This window comes from Vicugna pacos, chromosome 9, assembly GCF_048564905.1.
Source record: "Vicugna pacos chromosome 9, VicPac4, whole genome shotgun sequence".
NCBI classification, from domain to species: Eukaryota; Metazoa; Chordata; class Mammalia; order Artiodactyla; family Camelidae; genus Vicugna; species Vicugna pacos.
In genome coordinates this window covers 76,110,275-76,125,999 of record NC_132995.1, presented here as the reverse complement: position 1 = coordinate 76,125,999, position 15,725 = coordinate 76,110,275, and the positions used below count along the sequence as shown (strand labels likewise).

General features: G+C 51.5%; 1 long non-coding RNA gene across 2 annotated transcripts; it reads left to right on the top strand.

Moving 5' to 3' along the window:
* Positions 1-682: 682 nt before the first annotated feature.
* LOC140698544 (uncharacterized) lies at positions 683-14,001 on the top strand. Of its 2 annotated transcripts, none has more exons than XR_012076363.1 (3): positions 683-734; positions 8,160-8,319; positions 13,755-14,001. It is a non-coding gene; the product is annotated as an uncharacterized lncRNA (long non-coding RNA). The 2 variants fall into 2 exon arrangements; XR_012076364.1 differs by lacking the exon at positions 13,755-14,001 and adding an exon at positions 13,057-13,722.
* The last annotated feature ends 1,724 nt before the right edge of the window (positions 14,002-15,725 follow it).

The following is a 15,725-nucleotide window of genomic DNA, read 5'->3' as shown; positions in this document are numbered from 1 at the left end:
AGTGGTCCTGAGCGCTGCGAGGCTGGGCCTCCAGACGACTTTCCCAAGTGGGGGGGAGCAGCAGCGGTGTCTCCCAGCTTCTGCCCGCGCCCTCCCGTGAGGTCTCCTGACTCACGTCAGCACCGTCTGTGTTCTCAGGGCGGCCCATCCCTGAACATGGGAGGCAGAAAGGCCTGCAGTCAAAAATCCCCGGGGCAGTGTCCTCGCTGTCCGCCTGAATGCTTTCAAAGGGCTTAGAAAGGAGCTTGTAAACTGGGCCAGGAAACTGTCCCTGCTTGACTAAGCAGGGTTTTCACACTTGTAATGACTGAGTTTGGGATGTGGAATGATTTATTCCATGTCTGTCTTTCCTCCTGGGCAGTAAATTTCACCACAGTCCATTTAGCCTTGTTTACCAGAGCCTAGGACAGTGCCTGCTACACGGCTGATGCTCAATGCACATTTGATGATTGACAGAAATATATCATATTAATAATAGCAAATAATGATGATGATGAGTGGAGTAAGTGCACGGACTTCTTCCAGTCCTTAGGGATTAGTGTGAACGGAGCTCTCCCCACAGCCCTTTGCAGGGGGCCAGCCTTCGGACTTGTCAGATGCCCCCGTTCCCACCACCCCCCACCCCCGCTGACCAGAGCCTCCTTTTGCGTTTGCAGAGTCGGCAGTAACTGCCCTCCCCCCCGCCCCCACCAGGGAGAGATTGGAGCCCAGGCCATGGCCCAGTTACAGCTCAGGTATCAGGCTGGGGTGGCCAGGATCTCTGGGAATCATTTGGGGTCTGAATGACTGGGATGAAGAGTCTGAGAAGTCGGTGGATCAGCTTTCGAAAGGAAATGTCAGTCACTCCGGGGGAGAAGCAAGGAGAAGGGCGGGCTCCTGGCGACGGGGAAGTGTGCTGGCTCCGAGTCAGACGGGCTCCCGTCCAGATTTGTATTGCTGGTGTTTGGTGGTTAAATAAAAAAAAGCTTATAAACTTAACTCCAGTTAGAAAAAAATACAAGTATTTCAAATATTGATCCCAGATAATCCCTTCAAACCTGGCAGGGAGACCGCCTGGGGTGAAGGGAGGGGTGGGGAGGCCGCGGGGGTGGGAACCGGCCGGCAGGGGCTGCTCCATGGCAATAGCACATGCCTCGTCCTGGCCCTCATTTTGTTGGTCACCTCCCTCCCCCCCCTCCACTGGAGTTTAAGGACCAAGGGAACAAAAAGTCAGTTTGCAGGCACGTCGCCTCCAGCAGTGAGTCTCAGCCTTTCCAGGCTGCTCACACCCTAACACTGACATATGACATTTGCTGACTCTTTCTTTCTTGGCAGAAGTAATGTAACAATATTTATTTCTGAAATGGAAATGATTTAAAATATTTTTTAACGGATCAATAAAAACATGACAAATCCCAAATAGAAAAACTGGCAGGGCATATGAGCTGGCAGTCCACGAAAGGAAAACAAAGGCTCAGTAGACACCTGGAAAGATGTTTGCCCCCTGTGTTGCCAAAGAAATGCAGTCAGAACAATGAGGGGCCATGCTGTGTCCTTCAGGTTGGAAAGGATTGGAAGAAGTAACGTTATTTGAAAATTTTAACTGTTGGGAAACCAGAGAGAGTCAACAGGAACTGAGCCTTCAGTCAAGTGACTGGTACAATATTCTCATTAAAAAGTACAAACGCACAGGCGTGCCTCTGAGATGTTGTGGGTTCAGTTCCAGACAGCGCAATAGAGCAAACATCACAACAATGTGAGTCAGGTGAATTTTCTGGTTTCCTAGTGCATATAAAAGTTACGTCTATACTATACTTTTAGCCTATTAAGTGCACAACAGCATTATGTCTAAAAAACAATGTACACGCCTTAATTAAAAAATACTTTGTTGTTAAAAAATGCTAACCATCATCTGAGCCCTCAGTGAGTCCTGATGTTTTTGCTGGTGGAGGTCTTGCCTTGATGCCAGTGTCTGCTGACTGATCAGGGGGTGGTTGCTGAAGGCTGGGGCGACTGCAGAAATTTCCTAAAATGAAACAGTGAAGTTTGCCACGTAGATTGACTCTTCCTTTCATAAACAATGTCTCTGTAGCATGCAATGCTGTTTGACAGCATTTTAGTCACAATAAACTTCCAAAATTGGAATCAATCCTCTCAAACCCTGCCACCGCTGTATCAGCTCAGTTCTGTCACATTGTAGACCTTCTGCTTTCATTCCGACAGTCTTCCCAGGGTCTTCCCAGGAGAAGTTTCCATCCCAAGAAGCCACTTTCTTCACTCGTCCATAAGAAGCAGCTCCTCGTCCGTTCGAGTTTGACCGTGAGGGGACAGCTTTTCTCCACGTTTAATTCCCGTTCTCTTGCTGTTTCCACCACATCTGCAATTATCTCCTCCACTGACGTCTTGAACCGCTCCAAGTCATCCATGAGGGTTGGAATCAATGTCTTTCAAACTCCTGTGAATGTCGGTATTTTGACCCCTTCCCATGAATCATGAATGTTCTTAACGACATCTGCAATGGTGGTTACTTCCTAGGTGGTTTTCAGTTGACTCTGCCCAGATCCATCAGCGGAGCGACTATCTATGGCAGCTGCAGACTTACAAAATGTATTTCTTAAAGAATAAGACTTGAGGGTGGAAGGTGCTCCTTGGCCCACGGGCTGCAGTGGGGGTGTTGCGCGGGCAGGCGCGAAGACAACAGGCGTGTCGTGGTCCACCTCCAGCAGAGCTCTTGCGTGACCAGGTGCACTGTCACTGAGGGGTCGCGTTTGGAAAGGAGTCTTGGCTGAGCAGTAGGTCTCAGAGGTGGTCTTAAATTAGCCAGTAAGCCACTCTGTGAGGGAGTGTGCTGCCGTCGGGCTGAGCTGCTCCCCCTCCAGGGCACAGGCAGAGCGGGCTGGGCCCGGTTCTCACGGGCCTGGGCTGTCCGAGCGCGAAGCGAACGGCGGCTCCCGCGTCAAGGCGCCGGCCGCGCGAGCCCCTGACGGGGGTCCGCCTGTCCTGCGAGCTTCGAGGCCAGGCGCTGGCTCCTCCTCTAGCTGTGAAAGCCCTGGTGGCACCTTTCCCAATAGAAGGCTGTGTCGTCCACGTTGGAAACCTGTTGTTCAGTGCAGCACCTTCATTGCTATCTGGGCTGGATCTTCTGGAGAACTGGCTGCAGCTGCTGCGTCGGCACCTGCTGCTTCAGCTGCGCTTCCGTGTTTTGGAAACGGCTGCTTTCCTCAAACCTCGTAAGTCAGCCTCTGTCAGTTTCAGGCTTTTCTTCTGCAGCTTCCTCCCCCTCAGCCTTCACAGAGCTGAGGAGAGTCAGGGCCCTGCTCTGAGTTAGGCTTTGGTTTAAGGGAACCTTGTGGCTGGTGTGATTTTCCATCCAGACCCCTCAACCTTTCCCCCATTATCAGCAGTAAGGCTGTTTCACTTTGTTGTCATTCGTGTGTTCACTGGAGTAGCACTTTAATTTCCTTCAGGAACTTTCCATTTGCATTCACAGCCTGGCTAACTGGGGCAGGAGGCCTAGCTTTGGCCGGTCTTCCTCGGACACGCCTTCCTCTCTTAGCTTAACCTTCTCCAGCTTTTGATTTAAAGTGAGAGACGGGCAACTTTTCCCTTGAACACTTAGAGGTCACCGTGTGGTTATTAATGGCCTAATCTCAATATTGTATCGGGGAGGAGTGGGGCCCGAGATGGGGAGAGAGGAATTGGGGGAGAGAATGAGGGGAAAGGCCATTCAGTGGAGAAATCAGAACACACACACATTTATCAGTTAAGTTCACTGTCTCATACGGGCATGGCTGATCGTGCCGAAAAACAGCTACAATAGTGACACCAAAGACCACTGATCACAGGTCACCATAACAAATATAATAATAATGAAAAAGTCTGAAATATTGCAAGAATTACCAAAATGTGACACAGAGACACAAAATGAACAAATGCTGCTGGAAAAATGACACCGATGGATTTGCTCGATGCAGCGTTGCCACAAACATTCAATTTGTAAAAAATGCACTGTGAAGTGCAATAAGGCCAAACGCAGTAGAACGAGGTCTGCCTGTATTTCCGGTCCATAACATCGTTCACACTTGCTGTTGTCTTTGCTTAGAAAATAAATATTCCTTCTCTCACCACCATGAGCGGTGATGTCTCTCCTACTTCAGAAGTCTAATTCAAGATGCTCCTTCTCTTTATCCCACCTACATATGCATTTCCTTTACAGCGTTTAACACAAACACAGCTTGTAATTAGAGATGTGTCTGTTCATTTGTGATTAGTCAGAGCGTAAAGGCAGCACAGGAAGACGCCCACCTCGTGCACCAGCGAGATGCACACAAGGTGCAGGGGCTGCCATGTGTGGGCGGGCGAGGCACACCTGCAGGAGGGATGAATAAGCCCTGATCCGGGTGCTGGAGATGTCAGAGGAGATGAGGCGGAGACCCTGCCTCCGGGAGCTGACGTTCCAGGCCCTGATTGGCCGAGTGCGTGGGTGGACAAAGGAATGGATAAGCCAGCTTGGGCGCGTCTTTCGTGGCAGTGTTCTCTAAGACCTGCTGCCTAGTCTTGGCCTCTCCTAGGGATCAGAGCCTTGGTGTGACTCCTGCGGTACCTTCATCTACCTGACACTCTGCCCTAGTCAGTACCGATGGCCCCAGCCCAGAGCACTGCTGCCTCAAGGAAGCACAGTTTAATGAAGAAATTATTGAAAACGACCTTCCCTCGTTCTGTGCATCTTGACCTTCAAGCGAGTCCAATTCATGGTCCCCGCAGGACTTCTCACGGCCCCTTTCTCTGCGCCGGTCCCCTCCAGCCCCACGGGACTCTCACTCAGCCTAGACCTTCTCTCTACCGGCTCCCCCACTCCTCTTCTTTCTGGAGCCCACCCCCAGCACATCCCCGCGTCCTTCCCACCCCAGCTGTTTATTAGGACTTAACCCGCTTTAAAATCCTCTCCTTCCCTCAGCCCCCCGGTCTGAGTCTCTCGGTCTTCAGAGCTTCTAAGCACAACCGTCTTTATCAAAGTCTGACTTGGGTGTTCTCTTGGAAAGATGGGGCCAGAGGTAGGAAAGCAATGGTCTGGAAATTACTGGAAGCTCTCTGGTGGCCTGGGGAGGGGGCAGGGGGAGAGAAGAGGATCTCTCTATCCGTCATCAACAGAATCCCTCCATCTCTCTCTCTTCTCCGAGCTCTTCCTTCAGAGCTCGTTAGGTCGGAACCCCGGCTGCACCTGAGCGCTCGGCTTCTCCTGGGCTGCCGGCCCCGCCCGGCCTGGCCCTTAGAGCACCGGCCCGCTCTTCTCCACAGCCTTCAGGCCTGGAGCTCACGGCCTCAGCGGTGCTCCCACCCAGCTCTCCTTCTCACAGCCTGGTCCCTCCCGCGCTCCTCGCAGACCTCCCCCACCCCCGTTATTCCTGTGACGGACCCTGGCTTTCTCATCTCCTCAGTCTCCTAACGTTGGAATGCTCTGGGGCTCAACTTCGCTGCCCCCTTCATATCTACACATCCTCCCCAGGTGATGTCACCCCGTCCCGCAGATGCCTGAACATCCACATCACTCCCGTGTTTGTATCTCCTACTGAGACGCCTTCTGAACTCCAGACTCGCTTATGTTTAACTGCCCACCCATGGCTCTGTCTGACTGTCTAACGGACAGCCCATTCTTAGCGGAGTTCTCGATTTCCCCACGTTGAAAGCCAGACTATAGACTCAAACCAGGGTTACGTACGCTAAGCCCCACATCACCAAACTGAGCCTTAGTGACGGCCTCGGCTCCCCTAGAGACGGAGCCCTAAGCCAGCCCACCAGGAACCGCCGGCTGCACTAGCTAGGCCACCTGCCCACTGGACCCCACCGGCCCGGAGGGAGGTAACCTTGCGGTGACCCACCTGCGGTTTTGCCTGGAATAGCTTCCTCGCCCCTGCTCCCTTCTGCCTGCAAAAGCCTTTCATTTCGTGCTGCCCCTCAGAGGTGCTCTGCCTGGCAGGTTGCATGGTTCCCGGCTTATGAATCACTGAATGACGCCAATTAGATCCTTCAGGTTTCCTCAGCTGAATTTTGCTTTTTAACGTCTACAAAGCTGTTCTCCTCATAGTTCTCTTCAGCTCGGTAAATGTTCCTCTGTTCTTCTGTTGCCTGGCCCCCAAACGCTTCCTCGTCTGATTTTCCCACCCCACATTCAACCTGTCTGCAGATCTGGTCCAGACTCTGCCTGCCTCTGCCGCTCTGCCCCTCGTCCAGCCGCAGCCTCTGGAGCGGACACTCAGTGTCGCTCTCCTTCGTGCGTGACATCACGTTAGCAAACACAGTGTCCTCTGGGCCCTCCTGACGGAAAGAGCTGTTGGGTTTTCCAGTCTTATATAGCGTAAACCCTCCTGCCCGCCCTCTGCTCTGATCTTTCTGGTCCCTTCTTGTGCCATCTGCCACAGCAGTGTGACATTTCTACTTCACTTAGTGTGGGCCGTTGCTGTCCCCGAGCAGCACGTTAGCACTACATCGCAGGGCCCTTGCCAGAGTGCCTGGCCCTGTATCGCAGGAGAGCGCTCCCACATCAATAAACCCTGTGCCAAGAGACTCCCGGTGACCCCCACAATCTGGCCTCTTCTGTTCACACACTTGTGCAACCCTTCCCCTCAGGTGTGACCCTGACGTGTGCTGAGATGTGTGTGATTACATTACACACCTGCCTTGCTGGGAGACTCGCCCCACCAATGGTTTTGAAGAAGCAAGCTGCCGTGTAACGAGCTGTACTAAGGAGAGGGCCCCGGCTGGGAACCGAGGCAGCCAGCCAGAGCCTGAGGCCCTCATGAAGACAGTCTGGAAGGAGCCGAAGCCTGCTAAGGCAATGCCGGGACCCCCTCGTTCTCCCCAGTGGTCCTCCTTAACCTGTTTCCACCCTGCCTCACGCCTCTCAGACCTTTAGGGCAAATCTGCTGTTGGCCGTGTGACCTTGGGCTCTGGGTGGCCCTACGAGCTGGCAACACAGCAGGCTCCCAGGGCCACAGACGCATCCTCGCCATCTCAGAGCAGCTCGAGCAGTGATTCCGTCTGGATCTGTGATGTTCCGTGCAGCAGACATGGGGAAGAAGCCACTGGGAAAAGGAGAAAAGCCGTCTCCTGTCCCTCTGTGGGCTCATGCGGCCAGGCCAGGACTTGACCTCACTTAACCGTCACAGCGACCAGAGCTGAGAGGGGTGATCTCTGCTCTGTAGAGGAAGCGCCTGGGGCCCAGAGACGATCAGTAACACCAGTGTTGGCGCCCCTGCAGTAACGGCTCCACCCCAGTCCGCTCTGCGGCACCTCCATCCTGGCCCTAACCACCAACAGCTCACCGTGCAGCGGCTTTAAGTACCATCTTCTATGCTGGCGATTAGATTTGTATCTCCAGGTCAAAATGCTCCCCACAGCTCCAAGCCTGCGTATTTCATTGCCTTTTCAGCACCTTCACCTGGATACCTAGCAATGAACCTTCAGAACAGAGAATTCGGGACCTTCTTTTCCAACCTCACCTCCCCCACTCCACTCAGTCCCACCGAGAAATGGCCCTGCCGCTCTTTCAGCTGCTCGGGTGTCATCCCTGGCTTTGTATCCTCTCACATCCCACATCCAGTCCCTTAGCACACAGTGTCAGCTTTTCCTTTGAAATGTATGCAGAAGATGACCCTTTCTTGCCGATTTCGCTGCCGCCGTCCTGGCCTGGCCCGGTGCCCTCTCCTCAGGACTACTGCAAGAGCAGCTTCACTGGTCCTCTCCCGTCTCGCCTCCACAGCCAGACTGACCCTTTGAAAATGCAAGTGGGAAAAAAAAAGTGAGATCACAGCCTCTCGCAGTTCACTGTCCAGTGGTTTGCTGTCTCATCCAGAATAAAACCCAGAGTCCTTGCCACGGCCTCCGAGACTACCTGACCGGCGAGCTCCGACCTGCCTCCGGTCCCTCGCCTCCCCTGGCAGCCTCAGCCCTCAGCCCTGCGTCATCGCACTCCGCCCCCCGCGCCGCGGCGCTGCTCCCACCTGGACCTTCGCCTGCTTCGTTCCCTCCTAGGTGTTTAACAGCCCCTCCCCGCCTTGCTTTTGGTCTCCCCTCAGGTGCGCTGTTTTTGGTGTCCCCTCCCAATATCAAAAGGGCATTCCTCACCACCTAGCCTATCCCCAACCCTCTTACATTGCTCTGTCTTTCTGTATATTTAACAGCCTCCCCGCTGAAATGTGAGCTCTCCGAAAACAGGTCTGCTGTTCACTGCTGAGTCTCCCGCGCACGGACCAGAACCCGACACCCGGGAGCGCTCAGGAGGCACCAGCCACGCAAGTGTCTGGAGGGGTGGGCGGGCCGCCGTGGACGAGACAGGACGTGGTAAGCCTCTGCCGGGTTCTTGGAAAGTGTTCCATGAGAACCCAAGGGGCGGCAGGTAGCTGCAGAAACGGGCCATCGCTGCCTCTTTTGCGCAGGGATTTCCACCCTGGATCTGTTGTGGTCTAATCATCTCACGCAAAATTCAGTTCTAAAACCTCGTGGCTTCTACCCAGACCAGCAGGGTTTACGACACGGCACAGACCTCTTCTTTCTTACCCGTTTCCCAAACCCACGTCCACATCCGCACCCACACTTGGCCTTAGCAAACAAATGCCTCGCAGCACACATTAGGCCAACCAGATATATAAAATCTGTATTTACAAAAAGATTAGGAGTTTATGCATTTCACAAAAGGATCCTTTGCTTTGGAGAAGGACTCACCACAGGAATCCTTTAAATAACTAGTTCACCAAATGACTTTAAAATAGGACTTGACTTCAAACATCTCCCCTAGAAAAAAAGGAAAAAGACTACATTTATCAAATACTTACTTATGTGTCAATCACTGGGCCTGTACCGTTGGTCATTATTTTATTTAATCCTGAGTCCCTGCAATCCAGCGATTTGCACCAGGGGTGTATCTAGTTACTACGTCAGTTTGTTTGCATCTTTTGAGTTTCTTTAAACTTTATAAACCACCATATTTGTGCCCAGGAAAAATACAAGAATACGTAGCACCCTGGGGTCATTTTCTCTGGGGGCAAATGGCTTTTACGCACCTTAAAAGCCCTGGAGAAGGTGCCTTCCACCTCTAGCCCTTGTGATACCAGACTAGTCTCCCACTGGAAACAATTCTCAAACTAGCAAAAGCGTACAAGATAATTGTTCACAGACACTAGACAGGACCCTCAAGAGCAGGGGAGCAAAAGCGACAAATCCCTCCGCGGCCCTCGCTTTCTGCCTCAAGCCCTTTACCCCGGGGGTGCGGGGAGCGGCACCCACGCGGAGCGGCCTCTCGCTGCGCTGGCACGACGGGGTCAGAGCCCAGGGCTGCAGAGGCGGATGGACTTCGTGTGGCAAGGACGGGGGAGGAGGAAGCTCACGGGGGAAGGACTCTGGACATCCGCTTAGGAGGCCGCAGGAATCTGTGGCTGAATGTTAAGCTGCGTTTACGTGGGGAGAGACTCCCCGAGGTTGGGCCAAGTACAACTGCCAGAGGACGGACTGGGCGCTGTGGACTAAACCGCCTCAGGAGCTCAGACAGGACCGGGAGGCGTTAGAGTCCGGGGAGGCCCGGGAAGGTCAGGTCACGGGGAGTCAGACTTCAGAGAAGGCGTGCTCTAGACCCAGCCTGACAAGGCTTCAGCACGAGTCTTGAAAAGACCAAGTTGATCCACGAGTAAATTACCTTCCTGCCAGAACGAAACTCAACCGCCGATTAAAGAAGACAGTGAAATCCAGAGTTCAGCAACACGGCCCTCATCATGTCCAGCGTCCAGCCAACGGTGGCCAGACGTCTGAAGTCGCAGGAGAAGGCGAACCACGATGAGAAGTACCAGCTGACAGGAGCTGACCCTCCCGGCGTTTTCCTTGCGACATAGTACAGTGCTTGCTTTTAGGAGTGAGAACTTTGATTCAATAAGAAGGTAAATGATGTTCTGGTTATTTTGTTTAAAAGCTGAAAAGTATGATACTTTTTAGGATTTGTGTCTCAAATGGAAAAAAAATTAGGAAAAAACGTTTATGCTGAAACTTCATCTCCTTGCACATCACGCTTGATTCACATGAATAATTTAAAACGTCACAGATTCATTATACTGCAAGGGGCCACAGGGCACCCATTTCCTCACTTGAGAGACGAGAAAACCAAAGCGCGGTGACGCTTGACTCAGCGGCTGGGTCATCGCTGAGCCGGCTTAGCTTCCTAGGCCTGTGCTCTTTCCATGCTGTTTTTAGAACCATCCTGTTAGTTTTTAAATTTCATAGGATTTATTACAGATCTGCTCTTCTAGACACTGGCCACACAGCCATGACAAACTGGACAAGGCCCGCTTCTCAAGGAGATCACACTGTCGCGTGAAAGGCAGGCAACGAGCAAGAAAACAGCTAATTAAGAATTCCAGCTGGAGAGGTGTGCTCAGAAGAAAGTAAAAGCGGAACAGGATAGAGAGTAACGGGGGTGAGAGAGGTGCCTGGTTTGGCGTGTGTGGTCAGAGAAGGCTCCCGTGCCCTGAGTCCTGAATGATGACAAAGAGCTGGCCATGTGAGTGTCTGGAAGGAAATAATTGCAGGCAGAGGGTAGAGCAAGTGCGAAGGCCCTGCGGTGGGAAGGAGCTTGGCGGGAGAACGGGGGCGAGGAGGGGGCGAGTGGTGAAGACTCAGCGGCTGCAGAGCTGCGTCCTGGGCCGACTGCCAACTACGGCAGCACTTGGTTACGCCTAGGTGCCCATTAAGGCTCTGTCGGGCTCTGCCTATTAGGACTCTCTGGTTTACTGAGCATGTAAGTGTGCCGGTAACAAGTAGGTGCCATACAGAAATTCAAGAATTATAATCGTATCCTAGATATGTTACAGCAAGAAGAGAGCGGCTTTGAAAGCAGCGGGCCGCGTCTGGGTTCACACGCATAGACCACATGTTCTCGGGCACCTTCTCCGGGGGCTTATTAGAGTCTCAGCTTTACTGATAAAAGTGAACATAATGCTGACCGGCCCAGAGTGACCAGAGGAAGGCATGAGCTGCGTAGCACAGCCTGGCCCGGTGTGTGGCACATACTGGTGGCTCAGGAAAAAAAGTTCCTTTCAGTCTTCTTTCTAGGGAATGCGGCACACTGCCAAGGCACGTGAAGACGCCTGGAGAGAGGACGAAAGGCTTCATGAGTCACAGCACCTGTGCGACGTGCCTGCTATGTGCCAGGCCCTGTTTTAAGCTCTGGGGATAGTGTGATGAGCAAGACAGACCTGTTTCCCATTCCGGACAGGAAGAGACCAACAATAACCTAAAGCAAGAAAAAATGTTAGTTAGAAATAAGTGCTTCGCAAAGAATTTAACCCGAATGGTGTAACGGGGCAGAGCGGGGCTCTGGGGCACACAGGGTGAGCCAGAGAGGCGTTTCCCAGGCGATGCTTACGCTGGAGTCCGAATAAGAAGGAGGAGCCAGCGGAGTGACAATCTGGGGAACAACAGTCCAGGCAGAGGAATGCAAATTTAAAGGCCCACAGGCAAGAAGCAGATCACAGATCATCTTGGTCAGAGCATAACAGGTGGGCAGGAGGCTTCCATTAGCTAAGGTCAGAAATGAGGAAGGGTCAGATCCTTAAATGCCAAGATAATCGCAGCTACAGGACGAGTCTCCCTAATGTAGAAAGAATTCTTAGAAATTGAGAAGGTAAAGGACAACCCAACAGAAAAACAGGAAAAGGACAGAACAGACAGTTCACAGAAAGAGATGAAAAAAGATGCACAATCTCCTTCATCATAAGAAAAATGCAAATTGAGATTCCATTGAGATACCATTTTTTTATCCAGCGGATTGGCAGTTGGATAATGTGCTCGACTGGTGCAGCTAGACGAGAACAGGCATTGTTGACAGGTGTGTTAAATGGTGCAGCTTCAACAGAACACAGCTTGGAAATATTTATTAGAAATATAAACGCATTTAATCTTTGGCCTGGTAGTCCTACTTCTGAGACCTCACCCTTGAGATTTGTCTGCACACAAGCCAAAAAAACTTACTTACAAGGCTACTCATTGCAGCTTGTTTGTAACAGTGAGCGAGAGAAAGAACCCAGGTGTGCACTGAGGGAGGCACGTTGAATGGATTACGGCATATTCCCATGGTAGAACCCTACACAGCTATTAAAAAAGAGAGGACGAGGAACCGTCTTATATTCTGATACGGAAACAAAACGTATCAGGTGAGAAAAGCAACATTCAGAGCGTGTACAGCGTGCCATCAGCGAGCAATAACGGAGAAAACAACAAGTGATTCTTGTCTGCTTGCATTTACTCTAAGGAACAGGGCGCGGCTGTAAAGGTGGTCACCCACGAGGGGAGCAGGGCGGGCAGAGCCAGGAGTGGGGACAGGACTTGCGAACACGCACTTTCTCCTCTCATTCACATTTTCAAACGGGGTAAATTATATTTTTATTCAAAACTTTAAAAAAGTTAAAGACAAAAATGAATAAACAAGAAAACCTACCAGTTGAGTTAAGAAAAGATATGGGAATTTGGAACTTTTTCTAAGTGTGATAGGAAAACTTTGGAATTTGTTCTAAATGTGATGGGGAGAGCTTTAAACGGGGGATTGACCAGATCTAGCACGCTTGGAAGAGAGCGCTCTGGCTAGCAGCCAAGTGGGGAGCAAAGCGCAGTGAGACAGGAGGGACACAGAAGTCTGATCTGCGCTGGTTGGTGTTAGAGACCAGGATGACTTAGACGAGGCTGAGGTGGTGCGGCCGGGAGCAGCAGAACGTGGTTTGGAAATAAAGTCAGCAGGACTTGCTGCAGACAGATCTGCTGTGAGGGTGGGAGAAGACAAGCTCGCTGCCTTGAGCAAGGGGTAGTGTGACGGGGCCGCCATAGCTCAGACAGAGAGAAAACGACTTGCAGACGGGGCAGGTCCCGCAGGGCCATGGAGAAGGCTGTGCACCAGCACGCCCATGAGGGATGTTAGGATCTGAGGGATGGTGAGAGGCAGTGCAGACGGATAGGCGGGACTGGAGCAGGCACGGGGCACAGGACGGGGGTGTTGGTCTCTCTCCTAATACTTGCTTCTGGTTTTTCTCCACTGCAACTCAGCTCAGAGCCACAGGCATGAAGCGACTTGAAACCAAATCCTCCATTTCCACTACATGCTTCTCTTAACTGCTTCCTACACTTCCTGTGACTGTTTCTGTCAGTAACTGAAGAGTTTCTATCATGCACGTTGGGATTCTGAGAAACAATACCAAAGGGGAAAAATCAGCCAGTCAAAATGGGGGCTGTCTGGCTGGGTTAAAGACTTGTCGCTTTTTCCTTTGCTGGCACAATAACTGAATTACTTCTGTTGGAATGTACTTGCGAACTGCAAACTGTGAAGACATGGTGAAGAATGGCGGATTTCCCTGGAGCCCGGGCCGGACACTCCGACAGGTGCTTCTCATTCTAAGGCTAACTGACAGGCTAGGAAGCTGCTGGTTTGGGCCTCTCCACTGCGCTTCAGGACAGGATTTGATGGCTGGACTCCTCACTGGAGGAGCTCCTCGGTAGACTCGGGACCTGCCTTGAAAGCCTAGGGGCCCCAGAAGCTTGTGTTTCTGACAGAGAAGAGATCTGAAGCTCTGGTTTCCACTTTGGGGGTCGATTGTTACTATCTTGGTTGAGGTTTAACACCAACAATCCTGTTTTTTTCCTCTTCCTACCCTTTCCCTCCACCAAACAGAATCCATGTGTTTTTTCCCCTTTTAAAATTCAGTATTACTTCAACACTCTTGTTAAGTGCACTGTGTTCTTTGCAGGAACTATGTCATATGCAGTTTGTGAACCGGGTCGAGTAACAGAGCGGCAGGAGCAGCTCCACCCAAGTTACTTGTGAGGACTTTCAGCTCTGGATCTTGGGTTGATCAAGTGGAGGGAGCCCAGTTGGGTTTTAAAGCTGAGAAATTCTTGTTCTCCTTGTCCATCCTTCTTGTACAGATGGTGCTGTGGTCTATAAAAGGACCCTCAGTTCTGGGGCTTCTGAGCTGAAAAAAACTATTGAGAACATGTTTGTTAGGGAAAAAAAAAAGGAAAATGGCTGGGAGGTAGTGTGTGTGTGTGTGTGTGTGTGCACTTGCAACCCTCATTCTCTTTAAGTCAAGGTAGAGTTCACTTCAGTCATGTAGTTCTACTTTGAAAGTTTATTTTATTTTATTTTTTAATGAAATTTCAGAAACAATAAATGGAGAAGGTCATTAAGAATCAATTCCAGCTGTGACCTTCAGAAGAAGAGGAGGTGATGTCATATGACCTTTATTTTTAGTGGGAAACAAAATCTACATAAAGTGCAGTATTCATTTCCTCTGAAAAAGTTAAGATTGAAATTTAGACACAGAGACAGAAAATATGCAAAAACTCAACCTGTAGATTATCAGTGACATCTATAAAGCAGCCACACGCCCGTTTCCAAACACACTGTGCTAGGGAGCAGCGATGCTGTAGGCTGGCAGCTTTGACACAAAAAGATTTGTACATTTTCCTTGAAAATGGCATCGGGTAATTTTTCTTCCCTTGGCAGAACTGTAACGCTCACAAGGGACAGGAGGAAACCAACACTTTATAAATGATGTTTGACTAGCTAATATTAATTTTTCTAGAAACATGCACGTGGGAGAAGGAAGAGCAGGAGCAGCAGTAAGTCATCATGCAAATCACCGATTCCGATCTTAGTCAGCCGGGCTGCGGCGACAGCCACCACAGGCCGAGGGGCTTAAACACAGGCGTTGATCTCTCACGGTTCTGGAGGCTGGACGTCCGAGATCAAGGCACTGGCAGAGCTGTGTCTGGTGGGAGCTGCTTCCTGGCTGACAGATGGCTGTCTTCACCCTGTATCCTCACATGGCAGCGAGAGGACACGAGCTAGCTCCTGTCTCTTCCCATGTGGGCACTAATGCCATTGTGGGGGCTCCATCCTCATGACCTAAATATCCCCCAAAGGCCTCTTTTCCAAACGGCGTCACCTGGGGATTAGGGCTTCAACATACAAACTGTGGGGGGACCCGAACATTCAGTTCGTAGCATTTCACTTGGCCCTTGCCCCACGGCATGCCTTCTCACGTGCCAAATATGTTCTGCTCATTCCAGCAGCCCCCAGAGTCTGAACTCATTCCAGGTCACCTTTAAAGTCCAAAGTCTCATCTAAACATCATCTGATATCAGTGAGAATCAAGGTGGGTACAATTCGTTCTGAGGCAACGTCCTCTCCAGCCCTGAAACCGCGAAGCCAAGCAGGATACATGCTTGCAAGTCACAGCCGTGGGGCAGGCGTGGGACAGCCATTCTGAAGGTTAGCAGAGCACACCGCCCCAAGGGGTGATGGGAGGACCGCAGGAGGCACGCCGCCCCACCCCGTGCAGGCTTGGGGTATTGATTATTTTGAGCTGCACTCCCCCTTAGCTGCCTGAAGGCACATCCTCCAAAAGGAACTCAACCGTCAGGAAGCTTCTCCCAGGAGAAGACTGACTTTGTCACCCAGAGGAGACTGACTCACCACAGGAGATGGGAACAGACATCAGTACCAAACCCGAACGTTGTCACAACCTCTCACACCTTCTCTCCTTTCACCCTTCCTAAAAATCATTTGCGCTCCCCTGAAAGGCCTACATCCCCTCCTCCTCTTTCCCGGAAACGGCATCCAGCCCTGAGCGCCACGCCGCCTCCTGCCGCCCTCATCGGCCCCTGGGTCTCCCTCGTGTGTGTGAGGCATGCGTGCTAATGAGCTGCTGTTTATT